The sequence below is a fragment of the Lonchura striata genome, chromosome 2 (genome assembly GCF_046129695.1).
Source record: "Lonchura striata isolate bLonStr1 chromosome 2, bLonStr1.mat, whole genome shotgun sequence".
Classification (NCBI taxonomy): domain Eukaryota; kingdom Metazoa; phylum Chordata; class Aves; order Passeriformes; family Estrildidae; genus Lonchura; species Lonchura striata.
In genome coordinates this window covers 10,570,209-10,588,762 of record NC_134604.1, presented here as the reverse complement: position 1 = coordinate 10,588,762, position 18,554 = coordinate 10,570,209, and the positions used below count along the sequence as shown (strand labels likewise).

The following is an 18,554-nucleotide window of genomic DNA, read 5'->3' as shown; positions in this document are numbered from 1 at the left end:
AGCATTTCTGTTACTTATTGATGGGGAACTTTCTCTGATGAACACATTAACTTAATATATTTTTTTATTCATTGTAATGACTTTTTGGCATCCTACTAAAAAGATGTTTTTACTCTGTTGTTAATGTCTGGTGAAAACTACTGCATTTTGGTCTAAGGGAAAGAGATTAACCCAGTGTTGAAGATGTCTGAATTGCCATAAGCTTTGTCTTGGGGGTTTTGTTTAAATACTGAATCCACATTCAATATGGCACTATCAAATAGTACAGAGTTGGGTGGGAAAGTGGGTGTATAGGGTCCTACACTTTCAGTTTTGGAAATTGTAAGAGATTAAAAAAAAAAACAAACAGGTGAATATTTGATCATACTTCGTTATCTCTCCCTCTTACTGACAGTATATTTTAAGGAAAAGAAACGATTGTCTGTAATTAAATGCAGTTCCCCCCCTAAATGTAGCTTCAAAACATTTTCAGCTTTGGTTTTGCATGAGAACATGAATCTACAGATTAGGAATTCATCCAGCAGATAGGGTAAAAGCAGATTAAATTCAATATTGGCTGGAGTTTGTAGTCCTGTGCTAGAACAATGAACAGAAATTTGTGCATTTAAGGGGAATAACAGAATTGTCAAATACAATCAGTGATCTTATGAAACAAAAATGACTGAAAATTAGGTCTGTGAGGGTATCAGAAGATGACAGATCATCTGTTGAAAATCAGCTTAAAATGTTATTGTTAAATAGATAAGGAGTTGTTTGTGCCATTGTTGAAAGACTGGGTGGGACCTGATCTGAAATACTGTGTACAACTTCTATCTCACATGTTCCAGAGACAGGAGTTGTGAATGGAAGTAATACTAAGGAGAGCTACAAGAATGGCTGGGAGAATAATGAATTAGGGTTGTAAGAAGATATTGAAAGAGCAGCTTTGCTTGGCCTAGTGAAACTGAGAGCTTAAAAATCTATATTGTATGACTGATGTAGAAGAGGAAGGTATTTCCTTACAGTTAAAAACCCCCAGATTTTACCTAAAAACAAATAAATAGAAAACTATCCTAAATAAAACCTGACTGGAACTTCCAAAAGGAGGCTTAATTATAAGAGATGTAAGCATTTTGAAGCAGATTTTTGCCTAGAGTATTGAGTGTAAAAGTGTTACTTTCTAAGACATCTCAATAATTATATTAGAAAAGCATACTTTGCTTTGAAACTGAGGCCTAGTCTCATTAATTCAAAACATCTGTACTAACTGGCAGTTGTTACAAAGTACATGATTGTAAGGATACATCCTTGAATAAAATTTAACAAGGGACATATCTCAAAATAACAGCCTTTTTAAAACTCACCTTATTTACCTTCAAGATACTTAGTGATTTTCTTGGGTAAGTGAGCACCATGTATTGGAAAGACTAATGATTGTCCTGTGTATATTTCTTTCTCCCTGTGTGGTCTGAACATGGATAATTACAGGTAATGGAAGGCATCAGTGATGTACCAAGCATCCCTTTTATCTTCTCTCTGAATGTAAAAGCTACAGCTAAAATTCCATTGTGAGCCTGATATTTTCTTCTTGTTTTTCTTCTGCTGCCTTTAACAAGTTTGCTATTTTTTTTTTCTTTTAATAGCACACTTTAAAATTTTGGAGCAGTGTTCTGTGAGACCCCACACACACAGGTCATTTTATAATTATTTTTTGTTAATGGAGACATTTAATCTTCAAAGAAGATGGCACTGTCTTTGGCACTGTCATATTCCTTACATACCTGCTTTGTTGAGTAGCTCTCAGATGTTTATGATGCATATTATCAAGTAAATAAATCGAACAGTTTCTTCAAGATAATAGATAAAACATTTGTTTCTGCTTTTTCATGTATTTATCTTCTCTGTATGTCAAGTCAAACTTTGGTGTCCATCCTTTAAAAAAAAACCCAGAGATTTCAGAGGCCCAGTATTTCTTTTGTTTCATGCTAATGGAAGTCTGGATAATTGTTTGAGTAACCTGGTCACCTCAGTCAGAAAGTTTAGTCACCTCTGTCAAATAAAGTGCAAGATAAATTCTTCCTGCATTGATGGAACTTGCAGTAAGATTGCCTTATGTACGAAGCCATCCTGCAGATTCCAGGTGCTTTTAATTTTCTGTGTTTGTAAAAAGAAAATGATCCATTCACCAATTTATTTATTCTGTCTTACCCAACTGTAAGTTTATCATGGATGGTTATATCTGACTCTATTGCAGATGCACATGACTCTTAGTTAATAGATGAACTAAGTTATTAATGTGAGTTAATTGGCTCTCTGGCAGGAGAGCGTTTACTAAAATGGATACAATCCAATAAACACATTTTCTGGATGTTAAAACCTCAAAGAAAAACATCATATGCAGGTAAAATTTGAACTAACTATTCCTATTTATCTCTGAACATTATAATTGGTTTAGTATGGTTGCTGGTTTTTTTTTTAGTCACCACTTTTAAAAGTTCAGTTGAAAACTCTTTTGGGGGTTTTAATGATTGTATTCTGATTGCTTTCCTCCATGCAGCATTTTCTAGCTGAGAGGGTCTTACTCTAGAGGAAGTAATTCTGAATCTTCTGCAGCTTTCAGTTTATGCATAAGAACTGAAATGGAAAATGTATGCATGTATTCCTATCCTATTTCATTTAAAGCAGGGGGAAGCACACTGCTAAGTTCACAATTGCACTCATCTGTTCATGTCAGCAAATGTAGTTCACTTGTGATGATTTCCTTACTTTTTCTAGGAGGAGCAGGTAGCCATTTTTTAGGATAAAGAGGTAAAACTGAGGAAATTTTAGGGATAGGTTTGGTGCTTGGATTTTGTTTTGTATAGCAGTTTTTGATGAAAAACCCATATGCATCAGTTTTTTGGTGGTTTTGTTTTGTTTATTTTTTTACTTTTTGGGTTTTTTTATTTAAGAACTCACAAATTCAGCTGAAGTTTTGTATTAAATATAGGAAGGCTGTTACTCTCACTGCGTGTCAGGATAGTCTAGCATGACAGAGTGGTAATGATAAATAGTTCCACTTACTGCTGAAACTGTCGCTTTGTGTTTGTATTTACATTTTTCCCCTCACAAGTGCCATTCACTCATATTTTATATTTACTGTGGGCCTTTGCTTGATTAATTATATGTCAAAATTGAAACTTCAGAAGCAGAAATAAGTGGTAGGGAATGCACCTGAGCAGAAAACTTTCTTCAGAAGTCTGTCCTTTTACTACTAATTCTGTTCTGTTCAGTATTTATCAAGGTGTAATAGGAATTTTTAAATGTGGTTGTTTACCTAAAATTAAACTATTAAATCCATTTTCTTTTCCCTGATTCTGTGACTCCTTTGTCTGGGCCTAGAGATGCAGTGTTTTCTGTGGGATTACCTGAGTTTCTGCTGATTGTAGTCCTAATGCTGTATCTCATTTTTGCCTAGAGTATTGAGGTTTGAGTGTTGTATGAAAGCAGCCAACCAATGTCAATAGCTGGTTGTTTTTGAAGAGGATCAGCTTATATTGTTGATTATTTAATGATTGTTCACAGTGTTTGGTGGTGTGCCTGGCTGAAACCCAGCCACTAGAATATCTTTGACCTGTAGAGATGAAAATCTAAATAAGACAAACCTTGCAGGGAGATACAGAAAAGAATGAAGCTATACTTAAGTTTTCCAAAAAACTGCTTTTTTCTCTGCTAAAAAGAGTAGTCTATGCCTTGAAATTCACCTTGCTGATTGCCATGAAGAAATGTTTGTTTTAATAAGGCATTACATGAAGAAAGAAAGTTGGTTTGATGAGCTGAAGTCTTGTGAGCTCATTTCTTGAGAGCAACTTGGAAAGAAACATGCAGAGGTGGGGAGGACAACTCATGGAAGATCCCAGCAAGAACTGAACTGTTACTGAAACTGTATAAAGGAATATAATAAAACATCATCTCAGAGCTGAAGCCTTTTGCTGTAGCACAGTGACGTGCTTATTACGCTGACAGAGCAGCTTACTTGGGTTTTCTCTTGCACTTGTAAGAAAGCAAAGCCAGAGCTGAAGGTAGTGCTGTAAGCTGACTTTGGCAGCTGCCTTACAAAGCAGGACAGAGGTTAAGGACAGAAAAAAAAAAAAAAGAATTGCTGTATTTTGATCGTGTTAACTGGAGCATTTGGAAACTCTCTGCAAAGAGGAGACCTAATTAGAGAGGAAACTTAACTGCAGGATACTTCCCATCTGATTGATAAATAATGTTTAGGCTTGCACATAAACAAATCTGTTTTTCAGTTGGCAGTTTGCTATAATTGCACAGCTTAATAGAGGCATTCTCAGAATAGTCCCATTGTCTGCCAGCGCAGCATGGACTCAGCTGAGATGACAGGGAAAATCTCAGTTCTGTGCAAGACTCAGTCAGATGTTTCCATTCCTTGTCTCCTGGAACAGATTTTTTGCAGACTCGGCTTTAGCACTTTAATAGTGGCTTCCAAAGGACTGGTATCTAATGCAGGGGCTAGGGGGGTGATCTGGTTTGGGGGCTGCCTGATGCAATATCTGACTCCCTGACCGGTATCTTTTTAGAAGGAGGGAGAATTGTTTTGTTGAACAGCTTGTTGCCAGGAGAATTATGCTGTGAGAGTTTAGAAAAGAAATCTTCATGAGATCCAGGCCTTTTGTTATGGCTACTAATAGGGATGCTAAAATCAGTGGGCTATGTTTATGAACAGCAATTATAATAGAAGACATCTGGGAATGTTGAATGCATCCCTAAGCATTGAGGTGTATGCCTGTTGATACATAAAACATAAAATACATACAGGTACATGTGGGTATTTTCTTTGTAGCTCAGTCAGTCTCTGTAGAATGGGAAAAACAAAGCCAAAACTTTCCTTCTTTCCATCAAGGTGAAAAGGCTGCAGACACTGAAATTTTTGCTTAATACCCTCCCTCAGTCCTTCCTTACTTTCCCCCTACTTTCCTTTCTTCCCTCCCACTTTCTGTTCTCTCCTTAAAGGATGGGAGTAATGTATGTGTTCAGCCTAAAGAAGATGAAAGTTTTAAGATAGAAAACATAAAAATAAGTTTTCATATATATATGTATGTATAAATATAGACATATGTATACATTAAAAAATCTTATTTTCACTACTTCATTTCACACCTTTTTTACAAAGTGTATTATAGAAGTTTTCCTTTGTTCTTTTCAGAATAGATGATTGTTAATTAAGAGAAGGAAGAACTTGCATAATAAGAATTAAAATTACAGATAGAACTTAACATCATACTAATTACTTACATAATTTAATGCATGCAGGTTACATTTGCAATTTTGCTCTTGTATCTTTCAAGTTATAACTAATTTTAGGCTGTTCACAATTTCATTATGCATTGTACTTTCATACATAGTAGGGTTCTATTGTTCTGTTAGATCTATTTGTGTTTTGAAGTCTTCCTAAATTTAAATGTTACAGCCTGTGTTACTTTTTTTTTTTTTTTTTACTAAATTTCTTTTTTTATATGCTGTTTTTATGAACTTTTTGGAATTTTGAGTCTGAGTATGTCATAGTACATGGGTAGATCTGTTCTCTCAGAAAAGGGCATGTCTTTTCAAATCTGCTCTGTAGATTTGGAGATGGTTTGTCCCACATGTGTTGGTTTTGGCCTGCAAGTTTAAGTTTAACATGAATTTTAGATAGGTAACTTCACTGACATCAGGGATTGTTCCCAGCATCACAAGGGCAATATATTTTGTGGACAGTGAAGTTGTACAGTTATCACTGAGGAGAAAAAACCCCAATAAATTACAAAACTGTTATTAGTGTATGTAAGGTAAAGAATCTAGAGCTTGCATGTCAGATTCTGGTTTTATTTTGTAGCTCCACTACTTAGGATGGTTGGTTGGCTTGTATTTATCCCTGTAATTGCAATTAATGCATCTTTGGTAATTAAATTTAGAAGGAGTAATCATGGCTTTTCACAAATGCTTTAACAAAAGTGAACTTTAATGTGGAATGCTGGAGTATTTAAAGATCCTTACGAGCCTCCTGCTATACATGGATAGATGACATATATGACTTTAAAAATGCCTTAGTGAGCTTTAAGATAATTACCTGTTAGCCAAAAACACATCTAAAAGTGGGTTGCCAGCTAATCAGCATTCAAGCCTATAGAAATACTCAGGTTTTTGTCCTTCTCTTCCTAAGGCTTTCAACCAGTACATGACTGGCACTCATCTTGGACCAACTAGATAGGCTGTTTCTCATTATTGATGTGTAAAAACTTGCCTAGCAATGAAGTGGGTGGAGCTTGGAAGAGGCTTTGACAGGAAATAATCCAATGAGAACCAGAGGATGTCTCCCTTCCCTGGCTTATGCTTTGCATTCCAGCAGTGGATTCCAGCTTGTAAGAACACATGTATGGTTTGTCCATCTCTCTGTCTCTCATCCTCCCCTCAACTTCATGACTTTTTTTTTTGTTGTTTTGGTCAAGCCCCCTACAAAAACATTGTCAAATGCCCAAATCCAATATTTATGTAAAATAATGCAGGGAAGATGCAGCTGAATGTGCTCATTTTCCAGCATGTTCGGTGTTTTTTGTCTGTTCACTGAGCGTGAGATGGAATTTTTGACTGGCAATTTGAGACAGACTTTCACCTTGCAGAAACCATTTTCTGGCAATTCTGAGTGTGTGCAGTATTTGGTAGGGCAGGCTGGAGATGTTGTATCTTGGTGTGATGCCTTGTCACTCTGTTGGTCAGTGAGGCACCTTCTTTGGGGCTGGAGAATAAAGGATGAGCCTGATGAAGACCTTCTGTGTGTGTAGGTGTGTGCCTGTGCATATATGTTCAAACTGAGAATAACCACTCTTCAGCTTTGCTAAATTTATGGTTTTTAAGCTTTTTCTTCTTTCTGGGTTTGTTGGCCTCATCCAAGAGGGAAATATCTTTGCCTTTGACAAGAATAAAGAAGTTACCTCAAGATTTTACTATGTTTTTAGTGCTTAGGTTTGTTATAAAAATATACAGCTTACCACAAAGTGTTACTATTTATGTTAAGACTCTGTGTCTGAAGAACTTCAGGGTTGTGTTTTGAATTTTGATAATGATATTATAATAATAAAGTTGATGGTATGGTGTAAACCCTGCATGCCCTGGAGTACACTAGTTGCAATTCCAACACATGTGGAATTGCAACTGCAATTTCTCTTCTGCCTGACTTGTCATCACCTGCTGCAGTGAAGAGGAAAATCTCAACAGTATCAATTCACATGTGAAGGGTTTCACTTATGCTGAATGCCACATGAAGGCATTTCACATTTATTTTACAGTGGGAATAGAAAATGATAGTATGATTTTTTAAATTGTAGTATGATTTTTTTTTTCAAGACGTTTAGACAAGCTGGTCCTTGAATTTCCTTCCAACATGGTATTCTGTTCTGTGCTTCTTTGAAAATTGAAAAACCTTAAGGAAGACAAAGGATATAATAGTTTGGATCACTTTTCCAGACTCTATTACTAAAATATATATGGCCTCTATTTCTTACTAAACTACCAAAGAATAGTTCTGCTGTGTTTGCTGAAAACTTGAAATAACTAAGAGAGCACTGAACCTATCCAAATCTCTGCCATGGGTCTTTCTTGAAAGGTATCTCTAAAATGTTGAGTCAGATGTTTGACATTTCTTTTAATACAGTTAAATAATTTGGTTTTTTTAAAGATAAATCTTATTTAGTGCCATAGATTACTTTTTTCTTTTTTTTTCTTTTTTCTTTTTTTTCTTTTTTCTTTTTTCTTTTTTTTTCTTTTTTCTTTTTTTCTTTTTTCTTTTTTTCTTTTTTCTTTTTTCTTTTTTCTTTTTTCTTTTTTCTTTTTTCTTTTTTCTTTTTTTTTTCTTTTTTTTTCTTCTTTTTTTTTTTTTCTGTTTTTCTTTTTTCTTTTTTCTGTAGTATTTCAATTATTTAAAGCCTATTTCAAAACTGTTTCTGCATGGAGACTGGTACAGGTAGTGTTAGTACAATTCTGTCTTTCTTATTTATTTCAGAGAGATAGTTCATGGTAATTTGTATATCAGTGAACTGCTACCAGTGAACTTTCTACTATAGATAAAGATCCAAGTCTGTTACCTAAAGGTTAACAAGGTACATCTGAATCTGTACAAAGTACATCTAAATGTACTTCTGGAGGAAACTGATATTAGCACATAAGCAATGAGAATGCTTTTTTTTTTTTTTTATTTTCTCATCATGAAGGATAATCAAAAACAGCACAAAAGAAAAGTGGTTACTGTCTAGTTATGGTATTAGACATTTCATGCTTTTGAAATGCTTCACATAACAATGCCAAGAAGCTTTGTGCTGCTTCTTTTTTCAATATCAGTCTTCATGCTCAGGTAGCAAAAAGGTTATTAAAAGTCTTTTCTGAGTAGAGGTGTTATAAATGATAGTTTTGTTTTTTTTTTTTCTGACGGCTTTTAAATAAAATGGAAATAAAACCAGTTTGGATACGGGATGAGATTTGTTATATGGAAAACCATGATTTGTGCTCTGGAATTCTGTCATACTACCTTCTAGGACCTGTTATAAGATGTTTGGCCAAGGTTACAGGTTCAACCACTTAGTTGTGATGCTTGAACTTGCCAGACTGTCTTTTACACTCTAGTAATACTTCAAAAAGTATCTACTAGTTAGACAAAAAAGCCAAATATATCAAGTCTCTTGCTTTATTCCAAGATTTGCTTCTTTCATCTAGAGGAAAAGCCATTTTTTCCCCAGGATTTGGAAAGGACATACTTTCAAGTCCAAACGAATATTTTCTGAATTAAAATATTTGGAGAGGCTTCAGTTTAGTCTCCTGCCAGCTGCAAGAGAGCCCTGCAGGCTCATCTTGAATTAGCCAGAAAAACCCAGCTTCCTTTTAGCCAGAAGTTTACAGATTTGGCCTTAGTGGAAGGTGGTACTCATAAAAGAACAGAGTGCCTGGACTTAATAGCTGTTGCACTTTTCCTCAGACAAGTCTACTCCATCAGCCTTCCTTTATGTCAGGCTAAGAATCATTGCATTTGCAGCATTATTAGTGAAATACATGATTTCCTGTCTTCTCAGCAGTGAGCAGAATTTTCAGAAGTATTTCACATTTGTTTTTATCAAAGCTTTACAGGAGGGATACTTTGATATGCATAAATGAAGGCTGTACTTATCTGCCCCCTGATTTCAATAAAAATTCCCCTTAAGCCTTAGAAAATTTTCCCATACAAGCAGACATGCTTACTTGGGAAATCTTTATTTTAATTAAATGCTAGCAATGAAAAGTAAATTTAGATTTTGAACATAGACAATGTGAACTGTTGTTAGCTGTGGAAATCCCAGTCATTTTTATGGGCTACTTTTCACATTGTTAGTTTTATTACAATAACTGTAAATATAATTGAATTACTTGGAAAATGTGACTGTTGTTCACATATAGATCACAAAGAACTTTCTTATTTGTGTTTCCTGCTATTTTCTCACTTGTTATAAATTCCAGAAATGCAGAAGATACTGCCATCATAGAAAGTAGAAAGTACTACTGCATCTAGAGCAAGCTGAGACAGCATTAATGATTTGAAAATAGCTATAAATCAGTGTTTCAAAAAGGGTATTCTTCAGCTAGAGATCAAAACTTGAGTTCCCCTTCTGGCTTCTAATAAATGCTTACCCTGTGCATTAGGGAGAGGGAATAAGGCTCCTTCTGCCTGTTCCTTTTCTTGGGAACATATTTCTACACTTAGGGGGAAGGAGGTTCAGGGGAGCCTGCAAGGCTGTTCAATGCAAGTCACAGTGTGAGGTGTGAGACACGAATCAAGTATTAAAGGTCGTCTCCTGTGGCAACTTTGCTTTTGGACAGATGTTATGAGTGATTGTGGGCAGTTTGGTTTCAGCAGGATGAGACAATAAGCATAAGTCAGGCTGTGAATTTTTTATAATCCTCCCAGTGTGTATGGAAGGGAAACAAAGCCCAAAGTTTCAAGCTCATTTTTTTAACATTTTAAGCTGCATTATTAAAATTTGAGTGGACAAAAACTAATTCACTAAGAGGTTGTTCAAAAGGTAATATACTTTCCATATTAAAATGAGAGACCAATAATGCACCTTTTAGAGAGGATTGATTACTTATTGATAACTCAGCTTAGTGACTGTTCAAATTAGCACTTGCTTGTCCTTCTGTTGTTGCACTTTGCAAGATACTGTAGTTTGTTTTCCCTCTGGCAAACTGCTAAAGTGCAAGCCATTTTTGGCTTGAGAAACCAATGAAACAATCATCAGATCCGAGTTCATGAGAAGGTAAGCTACTTACTGGCATACATTGCAAATTATGTTTGCCTTCTCAATCCCGACTTTGAATGCTGTGGATTTATTTAATATGCACGTTTGGAAGGATTTTACTTAGCGTAGTATTTTTTGCATTCAAGCAGTAGATTAACTGGAAAATGAGTCATTAAACATTATTAGCATTTAATTTCTGCTAGGTAAGAGACAAGCTTGAAATAACATGGTAGTTCCCATGACAGTAAAAGTGAACCAAAGGAAGGATGATCTCCTGGGTTGTGTTTATTATGGTGAATGGCAATCTTACTCTTCAGTACACATTTAAATAGCTTCCAATGAACTTCTGTCCTGATCTTTTCTATATTCTTCCTTATGAAGCTATTTTTATACGATGAGTCATAAGATAAAGGAAACCAGCAGAACTGAGTAAGTATTAATAAAACTTGTGATGATTAGGACCTGTTAAATTGACTACTTCGGCATTGGCAATTGAATACAACAACTGAAGAAAATAATCTCATTTACACTCATTAGTTTTTTGTGCTGGATAATCTGTCATTAATTTCCACTCAACTGTGGTTTTTTTGTTGCACATTTATCTTATAGAGTTGATAAATTTATAATCAAATGTCTTTATTTTTAAAAATGATATCACATTTGGAGCTGTCTTAAAGATAGTCTATTTTCTTGCCAATATGAAAAATCCACGGACATAGAATTTCATTGAAAAAAAGGTGAGTGTTTTCACTTCATACTTCCTGTCAATATAAACTTCTGAATGTAATATTTCAAATGTACCTTTCCAGGTATAAAGAAAAATTGCTTATGAAATAACTGTATGTAATTCTACAGACCAAAAATTTCCATACTATTTTCAAAGTGATTTATTATTTAAGTATTAATGCCATGCCTGGTCTCATTCATTCCATTCACTTGATATTGCTGAGTGATAAGATCTTAGGAAACAAAATTACTATAACTGTATGCAGAGAACAGATTGCATATAATCCACAGGAGGTGATACTTTCTGACTCTTAACACTATTTGGCTGAATATTTTGAAATATTCATTACTGGGGAACTCAAGAGTCAGCATCTGATTAGAAGGACTCCAGCCTGAAAATATATTAAAAGCCGTTGAGTGTTTGATTTGTTAGCACTTAGCAGGTCAAAGACGTTCAGGGGTCACTGCACTTCCACAGATAAAGACATCAGAGTAACCAGGGGGCTTGCATAAATTATTCTTTCTGCAGTAGTCCTGCTGGAGGATTAATAGGTTGTCTTTATGGGGTTTGTTTAATAGTGTTTAGGGCAGTCAGATGACTGAACTTCTTCCACTGATCATTTAGGGGGTTGTTTGGTGGTGGGTTTGTTTCTTTTTTTGGTACAAGTGTTCTCCCAAGTTACAGTGAATGAAAGGGATGTTTTGTTCTGTAAATCCTATTATGAACCTTGCCCTTTCTGCTTTCTCCATTTGGAAACATTTTATGACATTTAATGAGCTTGAGCACTGGATGGAAGGAGATTTAGACTTCTTGTTCACTTGCTACTGGGTTAGCAACAGCAATGCACACAAAAATGAATGTGATAAAGAAGTAGAGACTTTGCCACATGCCTTGACCAGATTTCCTCACAGCCTATGGAGTGCATATGGCTTTAGTGTTTCCTGTCTGGAAGTAGTGGCAAAAATTTAAGGGTTTATTTTATCCTAGTTGCACTCAATCAGTCAGTTGCATATGTAAAATTATGACCCAAGAGTTAAACCCTTTATTCATATATTCAGTGGTGTTAGAAAAAGCAAGCTGTGCATGTTTCTGTCTTTTATTTGTGGACTTCTTTTATGTCTCTCTGTCTGTCTTTCCCAAAAGCAAATACCCTCTATTCAGAACAGCAGAAATGGCCTGATGTTATTTGTATGAAATGCCAAATTTAAGAGGGAGACAAGTTATTAATAGGCTGGAACTGTTTACTGATATTTATGGGCTCTCAGATGCCATTTGTTATAGCAGAGCAATCACAGCTGAAAGATACGTGCAGGATGTACAGGGTGTAGCATGATGTTATGCCAGTTCAGCTTCTGCACGTCTGGCAGAAAAAGTGCAGTGGTCTGTTGCCAAAATGTTAACAAGGGCCTATGTGTGTATCATTTCCACTGAAATATTTTCTGAATCATCAGTGATCCATGTGGCAGGCGCTGATTTCAGAATGCTTTGTTCATGCAAAATCCACTAAATCACAGTCTGAGTTCCAAAGTCATACAGTCCATCATGCCTCACTGCTCTTTCATCATCTCAGCAAATGTAAATATTGCAGCATTTCTATTTAACCAGTTCCTGGATTGAAGGAGGAGTCCTCCAGGCAATCATGGAGTAAGTCTTCAAATGTCTGCACACCCGTGCAAATATATGCACATCTGTGATGGTGTGTGATTTGACTTCTGACATTTTTTGTGAAATTGCTGATCTGTAAATTAATTGAACCTTTCTGTTGTGGGATAAATGGTGTTTACACATTTTTAACCTTAGAACTTCATAGGTCTTGCCTGGAGAGAGTGGCCCACTTGCTTGCTGTTGGACCAGGGTGCTTTTTTAGCAATTCCATTGTACTTTTGTGCAATATAAAGGGACCTTCAGTTTCAGATATTATCATTATAAAATATTCTTGTGCAACATAATAATATTAGGAAATATGTTTTTACAGAAAGTAATTACCAGTAATTAAATACACAGCCTAATCCTCTGTAGACATGTAGGGCATTGCACACACAATTATTACATATTATGACAAAGTCCACCCTGATGTGTCCTGCAGTGGAGACGTTGCGGAAGACTGGCTAGATGATCAGAGGGTTTTAACCACTTTTCATTGTTTTATTTCTTTTCATCCTTAAAGGAATGGTAGCCCAGTGGGTGAAAGTTTTGTCTCATTAGTCCTTCACGAAATTCCACACAAGAGTTGTAGGACTGAGGCAGCCTTCTAGGAAACATTATCATGAGTGTTAAGCAAAATATTCACACTCATTCCCCTTAGGATGTGTCTTCCATTCCTCCTGTATCTAGAAGGAAAGCATGTTGTCATCTGTCATTTGCTTCCTGAAGTATTTTTTGCCCAGTTTGTTTTTGGTAAGTATGCTCCCCATCCTCTGCTGCTCTGCAATGACAATGCATTAACCCAGAGATGATGAGCTGCAGGGCGGCTGTTTGGCACTCGTTGCTTGTTCTGAGCTCTAATGCATTTCCTAGTTGCAGTGTCCTTTGATGCTTCACGAGGCCCATCCTTTCTGAACTGACAGATGCAGCGAATAAATTGTTACATTTTAATTAGAGATAAGAGCAGTGCTCAAGTCCTTTTGGACAATAGCCATGACACACTTTAATGAAAGTGCTACAACTTTCACTTAGCTGTCTCCTCAAATCAGTACAAGCACTTGTTCTTCTACATATGAAAAATATGAGTCTTAGAGCTCAATTGCTATTACTCTAAGCTACAAAGTGTAAAAAATGAAAATTTATTACTCTTATGTGGGCGAGTGCTCAAATGTCTGAGTTATTTTCGACTATGTTTGGTTTGATTTGGATTGGTTTTAAAATTTTGTGGATTAATCACATGAGTGTGCTTTTTCGGAGGGAAGAGGCATCACTTGTAATTCATCGTGATTGTCTCACAGCCAAAGAAATAATTAGTATTCAGACTTTTATGAAGAACAGATAGCACTTCTGCACTCCTCTGTCCCTGATCTGTCCCCTTTCTCCTGGGAGGATACAGGTGATGTTGTAGTCTCATGGTGTCTTTCCAAGTCTGTTACCTCATTTCTAAGGAGATGTACTGGCATTTTCTCTGCATCTTGTTAGTGGCCATCCCATTTCCATGGCAGGGTTTGCTTTCCCTCTTAGCTCCTTGTGTTCCAATGAACCCTTCTCCATTTTGCCAAGACTTCCTCTCCGTTTTTACCCTTTAAATCTTTGCCCCACAGTCTACAAAGACTTTATTTAAAAAAAAACCAAACAATAAAAAACACTGCTCATTATGTTTTCACAATAAGGACTTGGATTGCTCCTTCTTTTGGATATAATTTCTTCTATATGATTATTTATAAAATAAATTATTATTTATAAACTATATATAGTTTAAATTACATGGGTTTTTGTTTTAATGCTTTACAAAATCATATTAAATACATAAAGGCCATTAAGTACCTTAGACTAATGCTGTACATAGGTTTTAATGAAATTAAAATTTCTGTGTTGATTTATTTCAGAAATAAATGAAGCAAAGAGTATAGTACCTTTGCTAAACAGTGCAGTTTCTATCTTCTTATCTGGTTGAGTTGTACAGATAATTATGAGAGATGGTCAGACTTGTTTTATGAGTCATGTAATGTTTCTCTTGACTTTCAGTGTTTGCTTTAAGTGGTTATTCCAGTATGGTTATGTTCACCTGTCTGCACCATAGTACTTCTTCACAGGGCTGAATTTCAGCTGAGGTATAAATAGTTCAGAAGAAGCAGCATGTCCAAATTCTCTCATGTTTCTGCTTTTTCTTTTTACTTACTAGCAAAACAGTGCTCAAAACTTCAAAGGAGTTTGTTGCATTTTAACTATTATATTTGTAAATAGCTACGATGGTTCTATATGAATGCTGATTTTTTGTTAATTTAAACAAAATGTTCATTTTGATAACACGCTATCACTGATGTCTTATGAATGTTGTAATAGACTGTAAACAAATCCTAATTTAAATTAGTTTGTAGTACATAAAATACATGATATATATAACTTTATATCATTTGGTGCACAATGACTTACTGTGTTTGCCTTGATAAGGGTAATGCTGCCACTTAACAGGTGGCACCATGGGATCAGGAGTCCTTGGCTATCACTAAAGAGTACCTGGATGGAAAAATCCTGCCTGTAAATAAATAACAAATGCACTTTGAGTCTCAGGAGCTGGCTGTGAGCTGTTTTCCTCCCAGAAAGGAAGAAGAGATGGCTGCCACAGCCCTCTGGGCCAGTTGCTGCTGGCACTGCTCTGTCCTCTGGCCAGCAACTCCCCTTTTCAGGCTGTGAAATGGCAACAGATATCTGATTCTTTAGCTGGTTTTCTTGTTTATACTTACGAGATGTCCTCCGTCCTGTAAATTTTAGAGCCTACGTTAACCATTGGTCATCAGTCCTGTACGTAGCCAAAAGCTGACATGTTCTCCATGTTCTTGCCATATGAAACCACAAAGAGGAGTAATAGACCTTTTAGATATTTTAAACCAGGAAAACATTACAAATAGTTCACTGATTTTACTTCAGCTTGCTTTAAAAAACTGGAACAAGTCCATTAGAATTTCATTATATTTTTGAGTTTTAAGTACATGCTACAACATTTAAGTACAGATCATGACTTTTTTCTAAGGGAGTTAAAAAGCAGCACAGGAACAAGTTTCTCATGCATAAATTTACAGGACTGAAATCTAAAAATATATACAAATGATGGCAGTGATAAATGCTTTTGAAATTGCAGACAGATTATGAAATAACTGCAGGTCTGCATGATTAAAATTCATTGCTGATTGAAATTAATGATAGTTTTATTATCTCTAGTGAAGGCATGCAGTTTATTTATTTAGATGATGATAAACTTTTGGATGTAAATGAGTAAATAGAAAATTCCATTTCCAGGCTTTCATCAAATATCTGCAGTCATTGTCAGAGAATTGGTGAAAGGAGGTCAAATAAAAGTACTTATAAGAATTGAAATATTCGTATTTTGCAGGGTTGAAGTCAGGGAACTGAGCCATAGTATTGCTATACATTTTGGTGACTTTTGGATCAATTGTAGATTTATTCTTCTCTCAGAATTTGTATCCCTTGAAAACATAAATAGGTTGTTCTGTTGTTACTGTGCTAAAAATATTTACTAATGCCATTTACAGTCTTAATGATATTTTAAAATATTCTTCACACACACACAAAAAAGAATGTAACAGCTAAAAAAAGGGAACATTCAGGGTGGTAATGTGATTTAATTGGAAATGACTGGATAAGACAAATGTATTTTGAGAGGAAAAGAGTGTTTTGATAAATGATATTTTCAACCTTCCATAAAATACTAAACTGCTTACCTTAAATATAAGTGGGGCATAGTTCTAAATAAGAACCTGAAACGGCTTCCAAGAGTGGCTGCAGATTGGTAGAAAGCATTAAAAGGTTGGATTGCCTACCAGAAGTGTCTTCTTTGCCAGCTTCTTGCAGTAGATTAAAATCCATTACTGATTTGCAGAAAGGCCATTTGAACCATAGCAATAGGCTTTGGGATCATGTTATATATAATGCAGAACATTTGTGAGTTAGTTGTAATATTTATAAGAAATTCTTAGTTATGAAAGATATAGACCTGTTTAATATTATAGGTTTTTGGGAAGAACTTACTTGGGGAAAAAGATTAGTTACAGATGTTAACTAATAAGATTCTCATGTATTTAGTTCTTTATATGGCTTTAATTTTCAGATGACTTTTAAAAATGTGTGGTATTTCAGATGGATTCTATGCTGCCTGGAAGTGAGGCTGGGACACTTGGAATATCTCAGTATTTTAGACTTTTCAGAGAAGGGAAAACATAAACTAAGATTACTTAATGAAGAAGTTCTTCTGACTATAATTCTACCTTTCTCCTATTTTTCAGTCTTTCATGCACCATTTGGAGTGTGGTTGTAAGGTCTGTGACAGATTGGCTTATCCCATTCACTTGCATTTGGAACCTGTTTAGAGTTAGCAGATTTTGTATGGACACAAGTAAAATTCCAATAAAACCGGTACCTTTTGCACCTTTAGTGTTCACTTTAGTTCTTCATTAGTTTGTTAAACTTCACTCCATATCGGTTCATTACAGAGACTGTTATTTTAATGACTTATACTACAAAATAAATGTTTGACTAGAAAGTGTAATTTCATGGGAAGAGCTACAAAACATGGTAGACAAAAATCTGGTGGCCATAACCTCATGCAAAGTCCAGTGTCCTTGTGATAGCAATTGTTAGGTTTGGCATCTAGCACTATCAGAACCATCTTCAATCCATCATGGATTTGGGTTTAGCCAGTATTTCTCTTTTGACACTGAGGGTGAGAAGGAGATTTCAAATCCTTTCCCATGGCAAAGCCTCCTGAGAACAAAAGAAGGAAGACAAATTTCTGTCTCTGCTATTCATCTCATTCTCCCTGTGCATGATTTCTTCCCCTCAGTTTCAAGTTTTTGGTCTTGGTTGCCCAGAATAACGCAAGATTTGAGGTCATATTTCTCCACAAATTATGGGATTTCCTGACTTTCTTAATGTTTGGATTTTTTTTCAGGCATTTGACTCAGCATCAGTGTGGCATTGGTTTAATTAGGGACAGTTTTGCTGCTGCCCACAAGATGCTGTAAAAGCAATAGCAAAGCTTGAAAATGTGTTTTAATTTCATTAAAAAATGCTGGCAAATTGTGTGCTGTAGCTGGTGGTAATGTGCAGCTGTAATTATTATGATGCTTCTATTTACCAAAAAGGAAAGTAATACAAATATTTTAAAACAATTACTTAAATTGTACTGGTGATATCTGAGAGCTGAATCCAGATTTCACCAGTTTTTGTTCTTAACTCATATGAAAATTTCTAAGAAACCTCTGTCAAGTTGCTGGTAGCCCTTGTTTTTATAAGCTATCTACTTTTTTATTATTGTGGGGATTCATAATTGCTGAGCATCTAATTCTCAGTTCAGTCTACAATTGCTTGGGAAAAGCAAGCTCAATGCTGCTGTGCTGTCTGAAATGTTTAGTTATCTCCTTTATGTGAGATAGGTCTTAAAGCTTGGGATTTTTTTCAGTAATGATCCTTATTTTAGTATTGTGATGGCTTTAAAAGCCAATTTTCATTGGTATACTAGAATGCTTGCTCAGTAAGACTATAAAATGTAGGTGGGATGAGTTTGAGTCTCCTGTGAATCCCAAAGGTTTATTGAAAGTAAGTCTAACACTTCTCGAGCTCCAATTCTAAAGGCCTTATTTAAGAGAACTAGCTGTAAGTTTTAAGTAGGAAAGTATAAAACCATTTTAAAAAAAGCTCTGTGTTGTAGCTCACAAACTCTCAAGTAGAGCTGTGCTTTTGTTCTTAATATAAATGGTGTGAGCTTAGTGGTTTTGGTAATAGTGCCTCATGTAATATGTAATTCTGACCTAAATTCCAGTAAATGTGTAATTAATAGGATCATTTTCCTAAAATTACCTGAAACTAATTGCTGAATTTTGTCTGATAAT

General features: G+C 35.4%; 1 protein-coding gene across 8 annotated transcripts in view; it reads left to right on the top strand.

Annotated features, from left to right (window-relative positions):
• Positions 1–18,554, top strand: part of ROBO1 (roundabout guidance receptor 1) — a 684,057-nt gene that overhangs the window by 483,263 nt on the left and 182,240 nt on the right. Inside the window, exon 1 of one of the 8 annotated variants that reach the window (XM_077790956.1) lies at positions 10,991–11,011. The exons of 6 other annotated variants lie outside the window; for them this stretch is intronic. The gene's annotated coding sequence lies outside the window, so the exon portion shown is untranslated. Of the gene's footprint in view, positions 1–10,990; positions 11,012–12,629; positions 12,646–18,554 lie in introns of those variants that run through there. One more of the 8 variants, XM_077790957.1, reaches the window with a different exon arrangement.